The sequence below is a fragment of the Nylanderia fulva genome, unplaced genomic scaffold, assembly GCF_048542155.1.
Source record: "Nylanderia fulva isolate GAGA-0341 unplaced genomic scaffold, ASM4854215v1 Scaffold50, whole genome shotgun sequence".
Lineage (NCBI taxonomy): Eukaryota > Metazoa > Arthropoda > Insecta > Hymenoptera > Formicidae > Nylanderia > Nylanderia fulva.
The window spans coordinates 580,703-593,850 of NW_028190588.1; the positions used below are offsets into that span (position 1 = coordinate 580,703).

Consider the following 13,148-nt stretch of genomic DNA (forward strand, 5'->3'; position numbering starts at 1 on the left):
TCAAGGGAGATATTCGTAAATGTCGCGCGAACCGCACGTTTTCGCCATAACGCGCCGGCAGTTTGTTCGCCGAGGATGCTTACAGCACTCTCCGTTTGTTTTTCATACGAACGGAACTTTTTTTTTTCTCTCTTTTTGCCATCCGACGTAGAGATGCTCGCGCGCCTCGAAAGTTTTAACGAGGGCACACGGCGCAGGAGAGCGAAGAGTTGTGTTTGTGAATGGACCGTATTAATGGCCCGAAGCCAGTTCCACGACATTTCCATGGGAATTCATTAACTTCATGAAATGTTTTATCTCTCTCTCTCTCACTCTATCCTTACTGTCTGTGACTCTTTACGCGTCGCGCTCGCGGTAGCTTATGATTGCCCGCTACAACGTTAATTACGGTTTCCCTTTTGCAACTATTATATATTTGCGGCGATATGGCAACACACTTTGTTAGTGTACCCATAATGTAATCAAAACGAAATTATTTATCGTTTACTATATATACATATACGCGTGTGTGTGCATAGCGATAGTAAACATCGCGAAATGAAAATCGCAACGTTTCAATTTAGGGATTATTTAATGAAAGCTAAAATAAAGGGAGGGGGACTTTGTATGGAAATTATTCTACATCATTAAATTACAGCATTTCCGAAAATACTTGCATAGTAGAATTAATGTCGTTAGTGACACTGTGTATACACTCGTGAAATAATAATAAAGCGAAACTAATATTAATATTTGTAATAAATATCCATTTTAATCTATCGGTCTCTCGATATTCTATTATCTCTCTCTCTCTCTCTCTTTTTTTAAAGATAAAAGGATCGCTTTACGTTTTTCGATCAATATTTCGTCGTATACAATTTTATTAAGATTGCAAATCCACCACACCCGTGCGTTGATATACAACAATGGCATTTTGACTTACTTATCTGTCAAATAAAAATGCCGTACGAAGCTCGAGAAAGTACACGATACACGTTAACGGTCCAATTATGGACTGCTAAAAGGCAACGTGGATTGAGATTTGGCCGCGATAATGGCCGGCCGCGCTGTAATAACGATTACCAGCATGCAATTTGATAAATTACCCTAGGGCCAGCTAGGGTCGGCCAAGTTCATTCCAGTACGCGAAGTACCGCCGGTGCCTCAAACCCGTTTACGGCGTCCGGCGATATACCGTATCGTAAAACAAATGGCACGGTGATAACGCGGAGATAAATCAAATTACGAACTCTATAATCAGAATTGTGCAACTGAATCTGATTAATTTCAGAATCCCAAGTAGCGTCGAGCTATGAAATTCAAAATAGTGTTTTGCAATTCTCCAGCTCCAACTTCTCCCTTTCTCTCTCTTCTTCTCTCATCTTTATTGTTTTTCTCTTTCTTCGAATTTTTGACTATACAGAAGCAAATTTTCACCGCTACGAATATCGTAACGATACAATTCTCGCGTTATTTCTGTAACTTTCAATCTTCAACGATATTTCAATATGTATTGTACAAAAAATGGGACGAATTTATGTATGCAACCAATGCATACCAATGCATTGTGCATTGCAGTCGTATTAATTCTTTCAGCCGCTAGACGTATGTTTACGACATGTGCAACCGATCCTAAAAAATCGCGATAATATTTTTATCTGTCAACAGCACGACTACAAATCACGAGAAACCGTATCGGATATTATAAATAAATCACTATTTTTGTGCAACTTTTTAGTAACAACAATTGTTTATTTATTTAATGAACGACAAAAATGGTAATAAAAAGTACCATCAATAAAACGCACGCAGAGATCAGAATTTCAAGAGATATATTACTCGATACATTCGTGTAAGTAGTAATATTTTTTTTAATAGCTCGAATTCTCCATTAATAAAATTTGTCTAATGATATACACGAGAGACGCGAGGGCGTCGATAAACCCTCCGTTGCCTCGGCGCGTAAATTAGTAGTATAAACCGCCCGTTTTTTCCGTCGTATACGAGAAACGCAAGGAGAAAAGGGTGGGAGACGGATCGATGTTGCGCGATCGTTTACATCCTTGCACACGAGTAGCAGGCTGAATATAAACCGTGGCTCGACGGTCCTGAATATTCATTTAACTTTTCCCTCGGGATACACTCGCCGATGGAGGACGGGTATCCCGAAGATAAAAGAGAGACTCGCGCGCTCGCTCGTGAGAAAAGAGGAGGCCAAGTTTTGCGCAAAAGAACTACCGGGCGTTCCGTCGCGACGTTTTTTCGCGAGCTCGGAAAGTTCCGAAACGCTGAAAAGAGGAATTACCGTGCCCAAAAAAAAAGAGAACCGGCGCATTATGCAAGCTATTGCTGATGTACAAAACACGGCTGTTTCATACATACAATGCGCACATGCACATGCATATATAATTATAAAATATATGTAATTAGTATATTTAATTAATGGACGGATTTGATTGACGCAGAAATTATCTGATGAGTACATTATCGGATTATATAACGTGTTACATTGCGTATCTCATGTACTGATCCTACACGAATGTTCTTTATGTCAGATTACTATTGAGAAAAAAATATTTCTTTGAAAAATACTATATATTTTTACGGTAATTTGAAATTTCTACTCTGTAACAATATAATGATCTGACTGCGACATTTGTAAATATTGCAATAAAATATTTCCAAATCAAATGATATAATACTGATGTTACAGAAAAACTATTGAATGAAATTTAATTAAATAAAATATCGCGAATTTTATATTTTATGCCTCTATTATAAATACAATAGAGAGTATTATATTTAATAATATAAATATATAATCAATTTGCATAATACTACAATCGCGCTCACCGAAAAATCGAGATTTCGACTGTACAAAGGTACGAAGAATTCACGAATGACCAGATGATTTTCAGCGATGTGAGACAGATTATTCGTGATTACCATGGCGTGTCAGAGGACAAGTTCGATTGTGCACAAAGCGTTACAAAGCGGTAAAATATATATGTATCGCCGCCTGATTGATCGTCTGGTTTTCGCAGTCGTCGACCGAGTCGCGAATAGAAAGACGGGAGGGAGTGTCAAACGACGTGGCGATTAGCACGTCGTGGAAACTGTTAAGGTCGATCGAGCGTGAAAGGGAGACGGCTCCGCTTTTTGCTAACCGATAAATGGCGGAAAGCATTCGCGACCAATTACGAAACGGATACTTCTTCCTGCGGTCCGAGCCGACCGATATTCGCCTTCCACCGCAGCGGCGGTCTGAGCGGAAACAGCTGTTACTACTGCTTGGCTGCTTGGCTTCTATCTGCCCACGCAGCGCGGCGATCCCTTGTCCAATCGGTTTATATTTTCATAGCATATTAATTCATTAAATAAATTCTGCATAAATTAATTTATTTTTCCTCTGTTTATTTATTATTTTTCTAAAATGGAAATTACGAGATATGTATGAAACATTTAAAATATCTCGTAATAATTTAATATGAAGCAGTAAATAAGAACTATATGCCGCGTTCATCGCATTAAAAATGAATTTGTTTTAATGTAAAATTAATTAGTTTATTTAAAGATAATTAAATAATAAATTTTTTGACACTTTAAATTTTTGCATTTTTAGGTATACGAATGAAATACGTCTGCACTTCTCTGCAATTTTAAGAACGCCACAAACATGCCGTTATGAATTTAACGAATATATATGTACGTTCGGGGGAGGGAAAAAATTTAATTGTTTAAAATAGAACCGCTATAAAAAAGTGAGGTTTAATATTCCGAGTAATTCGTCGACACGCTTGGCAGAGAGTTTCGCCTCGCTCGTGAACGAATTATCGAAGCGAAATTTCATCTGCGACGTCATCATGTATTTTCAATGACACAAAACACGGGTTGGATTACGGTCGCATAGAGCGACAGGCGCATTATTTTTGTCTGTGACAAAAAAAAAAGAGGATGAAAAACGCGTATTCGCGTTCGGGATATTGTCTCTCTTAATATACGTACTCGCTACACGTACTCGACATCGAAACCATTGCGCGATTCAAACACTGCCGGCGACTGATTCAGTTCAAAACCGTAAAGATATAGGCAGTGAAATAAAATTTTGCCCGGAAAGCGACGCAATTTGTCGAGTTTAATTTATAAACGAATTTTTATCGCGCCGATATGTTTCATTCGCTCTTAATAAAATCCATAGGTATATCTCTGAGAACGAAAAAAATGCCTACTAACTCTCGCTGATATATATATATAATAAAAATAAAATAAAAAATATATAATAAAAAATAAAAGAGATATATAATTCATCGCGTGGCACCGATAATCTGCGCTTAATCGCGCTACAAAATGTCTTTACGATTCGAATAATGTTGTCACATAAAGTTTAATGACATTTGAACACGCCACGAAGTCGCGCGCGATAAATGCCTTAATTTTAGTCGCGTTGACTCGTGCAAACTATTACCGCATCCGTCATAGTACATGTACGCGGATCGATAGATCGGGGAAGAAACGCGCGTTGCGTTCGAGAGATTCCAGGTAAAGATTCCAAGCGGGATCAAGCGATCGACGGGGCGACGTTCAGCCTTGTGTTTGTGCGAAACGCGTACGGCAGGCACTTACGTTTAAAATCGACGATAAAACGAAGCTGGTCGACTGCCGCCGCGGATTTATAAGCTTTAAAGCACCATTGATCGAAGCACGAGCTCGCAAAGTACCATAAATCCCCCTCTTTCCCCATCCCCCTATCCATACTTCAATTCTCCCGATTCTCTCTGTCTCGCGCATCTTCTCCTCGAATAAAAATCTTGATCTCCCCGGTCGCAATCGCAAAGAACCGGATGAATCTCGTTGAGATCTCGAGCATACGATCGCGACGCACCGATATTTTATGGGGCTTAAAAATTTCGCTTTCGATTGATTTACGATAGGTATATATCTGGTGTCGCGTCAAAAAGGCATTGTTCTACTGAAGGAAAAATTCTGTATACATTGATAGATAGCTACTAATGTATTATAAATATTGTTTCTCTTTAAAAATGTCTTTAATGAGAAATTCGGCTAAACAAAATACAATTATATAAGTTTAAAAAATTACGAGATTTTATTATTTAACTCGTTTGTTATATTCTCTACAATTTTTTCGTAAAATAATAGCAATTATGTGACGATAATTCTGTCACAGTTTACGACACATAAATGCGCTTTTGTTATAACAACAGCATTTCGAGCGAGATATCGCGGGAAGAAGGATGACCAGCCAAGTCCCTAAATCCAGTGATACGCCTCGCAGGATTAGATATCGAGCTTCATCCGGCGACATCGCCATGAAGTGGCGATCTCCCATCAAGTCTCTAGCCTCTGTGAATCAAAATTCAACCAGTACGTCAAGCCGTCTGACCATCGCGCAAATGGCGCATGCGGATGAATTATGCAGTGTGTCATGTCGTGGCAAGCGACTCATCAAACATATACGCGTGTTCGCACATCGCGGGACACGTATCTACAGCGGGCGGGTGTTTCAGAGAGAGGGAGAGAGGAAATGAACATGCACGGAGGCGCGAGATGGACAGCAGAAACGATATAATCGAGATAATGAATGAAAGAGAAAACGGGAGATAGGGGAAAATGCTGGATATAGAACTGTTAATACGAGCCGCGCGCAAAATTATAGAGCAGAAGCGAATCGCGCGAGCGCGATATTAGTGACATGATTGATTTGTCGGCACCAGGGTTTCGTTCTGATAATGTCAGTTTTGAGTTTTGCAATTAGGCTGCGCTGACGCGCGCCGCGATTAATAACGGAATTCGCGAGATGCGATTAGCGCGTCTGACCAATCAAAGCGAGGAGACTGGAGAGAGAGAGAGAGAGAGAGAGAGAGAGAGAGAGACACGCAGGATGGCGGATTATTCAAATACTCAGCAAAGCCTTTGAAATCAGACGGTATCTGTTATTTCGTTGTAATTAACGTTGTCGACGTTATCGATAATCGCGAGCAATGAAATGCGACCGATTCGGTATGGATATACAAATTAGTCGTGGCATGAGCTGATACAAAAGGTATTCCAAACTATCCTGTTTTCTCCCCCAATCGCAGACAAAGACTGAACTGAAAAGCTTAACAGAGTTGTTCCAACATCAAGCCGTCGATATATCGACGGAATTATAAAGGATTGAATCAATCCTCGACATGTATATATACATATATGTATATATTTATTGATATAATCTTTTCAAAGCGAGATTTTCGAATAGAAAATCTCGTCCCCCGTATTCGATAGATTATTATTACACGAAAGTTTTGATAAAATTGTATAATATACGTCAAAAATAATGATTTTGTTCAAAACGCAAAGAGAAAGAGAGAATACAATAGCAACACAACGCGACCAGGCGCATAATCGCGAAGTGGAAGAGACGCGAGAAATGCGTCTCTTCGCGTTTGGGAAATCCGAGTCTTCTCATAACGAGTCTACAAAGTTTTCGCAAAGTTGTGCTTTGTCAGGCTTTGAATTCGCATGCGAGACAAAACCCCCCCCCGGATTGTAACGGGCAAGGGAGAGAAATCGCGCACGCCTATCACGCTCTCCGCACTAGGAGATTCTGGCCGATTCTTCCGGCGCTGGAGAGAATGGAGCGGGAGGATGGGTGGATAAAAGCTGATGCTAAGGAAGCGAAAGGTAAGAGGAAAAAGAAAGTTGAGGAAAGGAAGAGAGAGAGAGAAAGAGAGCGAAAAGAAAGAGAATGCGGAAGAGCCCGGTAATGCACAAAGTACGGATCGTCGCTGCCGTTCTGCCACTTAATCTTTGCCGTGGCTATAAAAACCGTGAACAGGTGAAAGAGAAAGACGGAGAAGCGACCGAAGTTGTACGGAGCATTTGCGAAATGAGCGCGAAAAAAAAACAGTGAGAAAAAGTCGCTCCGCGAACGGATATCGATTGATTATTTTTTTTTTATCACCGTAAATCACAACGCTAAAAGATGAGTATTAGCTGTATGATATATAAGCACCTTTATATAGGTATGTACGTACATTCATCACAGGATTTGATAAAATTAGGGAAAAATGATTTCAAGCAAAATTGTAAAACTATAAAATTTAAGATCCATTTATTTAAATTGCACTTTTAGAAAGATTCTCCAAGTGTTTTCGATGTTCTCTCTATCTCTCTCTCTCTCTCTCTGATAACACGAAATTTCTCTATGTAATTATAATTCTCGCATTCGTGCTGCAGCTAATCTAATTGTAAGTATATGTATGTTACGAGGAGAAAAGACGGCGGAAAAACGTCGGATGGGTAACGTTATTTTTTCTACGGCAGGTCTGTAGCAGATAACAAAAGCAATTGCAAGAAACGGAGGAAATGAAAGCCAAGTAGAAGAGAAAGAAAGAGAAAAGAGAAGCGAAAACGAAGACTCAATAACGCACGAAACCCGGTGGATTGTCCGCGTAACCGCTTCACCACTTAATCTCTGTTCCTAGAATGAAAACCTTGAGGAAAAGAGAAGCAGGAGAATCAAGTCTTGTGCTGGAATGGACGACAACGAGAGAGAAGATCCCGACAATGTTGAGGAGATTAGATATAAAAGGAGGATCAATATTATCGCCACAAAAATATTGGCATACCGTGATTACGAAGGAAGCAAAGAAACAAAGATCATTTGTGCAATGTAACAAAGACACGAAATAATATCATTAAGTATAAATCTCAGCGGAAGAAATATATAGATATATAATAAACACTGTGCTCGTTTTGCTCGGCTTAATTTTTTCTCGAAAATAAAAAATCACAATTTCCTTTAAATAATTTTATCATTGTAATACTTTGGCACCCTGTTATTTTTTATCTAAAATTAAAATTTGGTTATATCCCGCTTAAAGAGAATAACTATTCTGATCGAGTCTAGGCCAATAGTATCCTTGATGGTACTCTCGATGGTCCAGGTTGAGCTCGGACTGAATCCAGGTTGGGTTCAGGCCAACTCGACCACTTAATCTCTGCCGACGTGACGAGAACCGAAGAAAAGAGGGAAGCAGACATCAGGAAGAGAAGAAGAGATAGATAGAGAAAGAGAGGAGGAGAAAGGACCCAGGAGAAAAGGAGAACAAGACTACGGAGGAAACTGCAAAGATACCGAGATCAAACGAATGGGATAGAAAGACCGCACGACAAAAGCTCGTTGAGACGGAGAGAAGACGAGGGGCTTTCGCCAAGCACGAGAGACAAATCTTCAGTAGAAACCACAGTGCGCTACCGCCAGCGACTATTCAAGAGAAGAGAGAAAATTAAATCTTGCCGTAGGATATCGGGGGCGAGACTCGGGAAGAGAGAGACAGTCACGGTAACTTTTAGCGAGTAATCAACGAGACGCGACGGAGAAGAGTCACGCGCGGCTTCGATTCGCGACGTCGTTTAGTAACCGGACGACGAAAGCGACGAGAAAGTTGCGTCGCGTCGTGAAGTAAGTAAATAAAGACCAGAAGTGTGCGAAACTGAAACTAAGCCGGAAGAAAGTCGGAAGACAAGCGCGGAAGTTCCACGGAAATGAAAACGGATGCGATCATATGCGAAAAAACGATGTATCCGCGTAGTGGATTTTATTAAAAGTTAGTGGAGTTTATTAAAAGGAAAGTATAGTCGCGAAGCAAGTATCTTGAAAGGAAGAAATGCAAAAAAATGAAACAATTTGAAACATAAACTGAAGAAAGTAATACGAATAAAGCGAAAATGCCATACAAATACACACGTTACGGTATAAAAATATTTGTAAAATAAAATATATGTAAAATAATAATGTGCAAATCATTATAAAGGATAATTTAAAATCGCGCGCGCTGTATATAATACCCAATAGAAATAAAATTTATGGTAAAAATTGCATTTTGTAGAAAAATAAATGAAGCTAATATATTATATAGTATGTATACGGAAACGATATAAGATTGATTCTGAAAATACGCTGAGATAAATTGATATGCAAAAGTAAATGAAAACGATATACGAAGGGATAAAAAGTACGATAAAAAGAGGAATCTGCAAATAACGAATATACGTTGCAAAGTGGATAATCAAAGAGACTATTCGGAAAAAAACAGAAAAAATGGTGGAAACGACGATATACTTGGCGTATATTTTACCGGTGAACCTGCGAGTTCGCGCGAGCGATACTAAGCGAGCGAAAAATGATTCGCATTTTTATTCACGAGCGGAAGACGGATATAAAGCGAGGCAAATACATTTTTCGTATGGAGATACGTCTGAGAGAAAGAGCGGAAATGGGCTAGAAAGATTTGGAAAGATATGCTCCGTAGTCGTTAAAATTGATCATCGCAAAAGGCCATTCGAGAAATAAGGTAATACGTTTTCGATACATATGTGCGTCTGCGATATACAATATGTTATGCATGTCCTTATTCGGTTGGAACTCAAAATGCGTTAATATATATGCAAAATATATTCTATAACTTTAATAAATTCATACAATGCAGAAAAACGCGTATCTCTAATACAGGCAAAATGTATAAATGACAAGACGAATTTATGTTAAAAATGTATAGAGAAATGAAAGATGGAATATTATCCTCGATCAACATTCATTTTGCAGTATATGAAGAAAACTCGATTATAAACGAGCGCAAATATTATCAAAATTCTCAACGTCTTTTCTTCTCACATATTACATTTTCTTCACGTTAACAACGACGAGGTCTTAAGAGAGAATGAGCGAAATATTCCTCGGGTATATAATTTCAAGATAAAAAAGGAAAACAGAGAAAAAACATTAAGTTGACGTAACACTCGAAATGATAAAACGAAAAGACAGCGCGGAACAGGATAATACGCACGAAAGATGAATTTGGCATTAAAGAAAAAAAATAGTGAGAACGATAAAAGATATATAGGAAAAGAGATACTGCAAGCGAAGAGCCTGCAGGTGAATCCTGTGGCAGGGGTACATTGTCGCCGGCAAATTGCGCAGGGAAAAAAGTTTTGTGGGAAAACAGGGAAAACACGCCGATAACAAAGTACCGGGGCGTCCTCGCCGATTTGAGAGGCACGTCGCATGAAGCAGGAGAGAAAGTCCGAAGGATAGAGCGGACGAAAAATATCTTATGCATTCGCGAGACGCGCGCGCGCAACTTTGTAAACGCCACGAGATTTATCTCGCGCGGCCGCGACATTCTCCTATACTACTTTCTTCCACTTGCCTGCCCGAGCGCGAATTTTCTCCGAGACGCTGATGAATCTGGCAATAAACCAAACGCAATTCCTTATTATTAATGGATATATTATCCGTTATATCATTTATTTTCCTCTCTTAACATTACGCATATTATTTCTTTTTATTAACGTCATTATTTATTATTTCTGCTAATACAGACAGCAGAGTAATATAATATAAATAATAATATTTTATTTTAAATAAAACAATTTTTTGAAATTAATATAATATCTAAAAAGTGCAAGTAAAAGTTAATAATGATTAAGTAGAAACAAGACTTAAAAGCAAATCAATCTTCATGCTTTTCTTACATAATTAAGAAAATGAACTACTCGGTCGCTTGATAACGGCGAAAGGTCTAATTTCATGCAAAATAGTTTAAGAATAGCAGGCTCCGGGCTACTACTGGATGCGGAAAGTTAGAATGCGGCGTTTAAGACGAAAAATCGTCGGCGTTTAAACGTGATTGCGAAACGAAACAGCCACAGGCGACGAAACGAGACTTCCAACGATGAGACTTTACCCCGTCCATTTCGCAACGAAGGTAATTTCAATCGCAGGGACGCAATTGCTGGCTCCCGTGATTAATGCGCGCTGTGCATCGCGTTCTCGTAATGCAATTTCTTTCTCATAACTACGTTATACGTTTCCAAGTGGCGTAAAGTCTTGTGTTAAAATCGATACGTACGAATTATATTTCTATTTCAGAGGAAAAATGGAGGATTACGGTTTGAAAACTGGATTTTTATCTGAAAATTAAGCGGCTCAGTTTCCAGACGTTGCAATTTAGCGGATCTTTCGAATAATATTTTCCGCGACGCTTTCGAGTCTCGGAGAGACAAAAGTACTTTTTCTTCAATAACAAAAACCTATATTGGATTTTGTGCGCAATTCCAGCTCTCCAGGAGTCCAGTAAGTGAATTTGCCACCAGCTAGCTTAACGAGAACGGACGTTTCATTACTAGCTTCTTACGAAAGGGGTTTGTGGCTCAAAGAATTTCTGAAAGGTTTGCGCACTTAATCGATAATCTTATCCATATCAGTGGCTTGGCCCAAAAAGACGTCTCGCAAAATTTCAAAGGAAAAGCTTTATCTTATCATTCAGATATCTACAAATTCTGCCACTAATACCCTTATATACATATATATTCCGAATTGCGAGTGAAACAATATCGCATTAATCAGCCTTTTCCCAAGCAACTTCAAAATCCATTCTCCATTTCACCAACGTTGATAAAATTTTGTAAATACTAATATGAGACAAGAGAACGAGAGTTAAATATTTTTTATAAATATCAACGTGTTAGCAAATTCATCTATCACGGCTGTCAACGGCGCGTCCAATTAAGAAATTTCTAAGCCCATCAAAATGGATCATCGATATGTTGCCGTTCCATAAAAATCCATCGATGTCCCATTAGAATGACAAAGCCGCGGGCATGCCAGTCGGAATGTATAATTCATCAAGCCCTGAGTGAGGAACAACACGCGCTCGTTACGACGATGGTCGGCGCCGCAGCAAGATGACATTTCGCAAATTTAGAAGGCACGAGTCTCCGTGGCTCTCATTACTCGTAAATTTGGTTCAATATCGCCCATAACGCCCATCCTCCACGTAAATCAACGATATCAGGGGCATCCACGAATTACCATTCAGAAGCGATTGTTATTCGCTTCTACGAGACAAATGTCTCGGGCGACCCGATACCGCCGTTCGTTCGCGCCCGAGTAATGAATGCCGGCTTTAATGAAAACGGCGAAACGCAACCATTATCGTGCGAAGATCAATCTCAGATAATCCTTTTAACATCGCGACACACGATTGTAATCCGCTGTTCACGTAAACGGGAAATCGAATCATTAGAAACGAGGAGAAATGTTATTTTTTTCTTTCGTAAATAAAAGAGAGTGAAAATTAATTATTTTATTAAGAGTTTAATAAGGCTCTGTAATATAAATATAAATTTAAAGTGTAAGACAGGCAATGAGAGCCAAATCGCGGATGACAGTGCGTTATCCCAACGAAACTTAATTTTTTCGTTAGAATTAAATACCTGTGCACAAGGCACCAAATTTTACTTGGTCACGGCCAAGATTTAAAATTGAAATAATCTCTACGAGAGATTTAATTCCATACATCCCCTGTTCCCCCCTAAGGAAATAAATGCGAGAGAAAAATATAGATCCGAAAGTCCAAGTAAAATTTGGTGCCTTGTGCACAGGTATTTAATTCTAACGAAAAAATTTAGTTTCGTTGGGATAACGCACTGTCATCCGCGATTTGGCTCTTATTGCCTGTCTTACACTTTAAATTTATAATTATTTTATCTTTTTCTAAATCACCGTAAAGAATTAATCGCAGCTCGAATTTTGACAATTAATTCCAACGCGCAGCCTTTCTCGTAGATTTGCATCGCGATGCATTTCAGATTTCGATTCATATCTCTCGGCAAAACAGACGTACGATCTTTGTTACACAAGTCCCATCGGGCGTGTGCTCGTATATAAAGTCTAGATTATTCTCGCAAACGCCAGGTTGGCATTAAGAAACGCGAGCGTACAAAGCAACCGAAAGAAAACTGTAGTCCCGTTGGAATTCATGCAATGTAACCCGGAGGCGCCGTTAAAGCAGATATTACGGAAAAGTTGTTTTAACGTCGAGCCCTGCGAGAAAGCTGTATCCCAAGGAAGAGACTTTTCCACCGTTGTTTTGAATTCTATCTCTTTGCCTTTCCCTCGTATCATGTAAGCCGTCCGAAACGATGTCACAGTGGAGTTATATTATTTTCTTGAGGGAACCCCGCGCGAGACAAACGCCAAGATGCAGCCTCGACGCCTTGTAAAGTGATACGAGAAATCTTCGTTTACAACAAGTGAGAAGTTTATGCTAATATTATTTTCATGAGTTTGTTGCGCGAGCGCAATTCCGTAAATAAAGATTAAG

General features: G+C 39.2%; 1 long non-coding RNA gene and 1 pseudogene across 7 annotated transcripts in view; one reads left to right on the top strand and one right to left on the bottom strand.

The window, feature by feature from the left end:
* LOC114933954 (uncharacterized) overlaps positions 1 to 13,148 on the top strand; it is a 213,350-nt pseudogene that overhangs the window by 193,582 nt on the left and 6,620 nt on the right. The gene's annotated exons all lie outside the window — the stretch shown is intronic.
* LOC114933958 (uncharacterized) overlaps positions 1 to 13,148 on the bottom strand; it is a 187,222-nt gene that overhangs the window by 110,899 nt on the left and 63,175 nt on the right. The gene's annotated exons all lie outside the window — the stretch shown is intronic.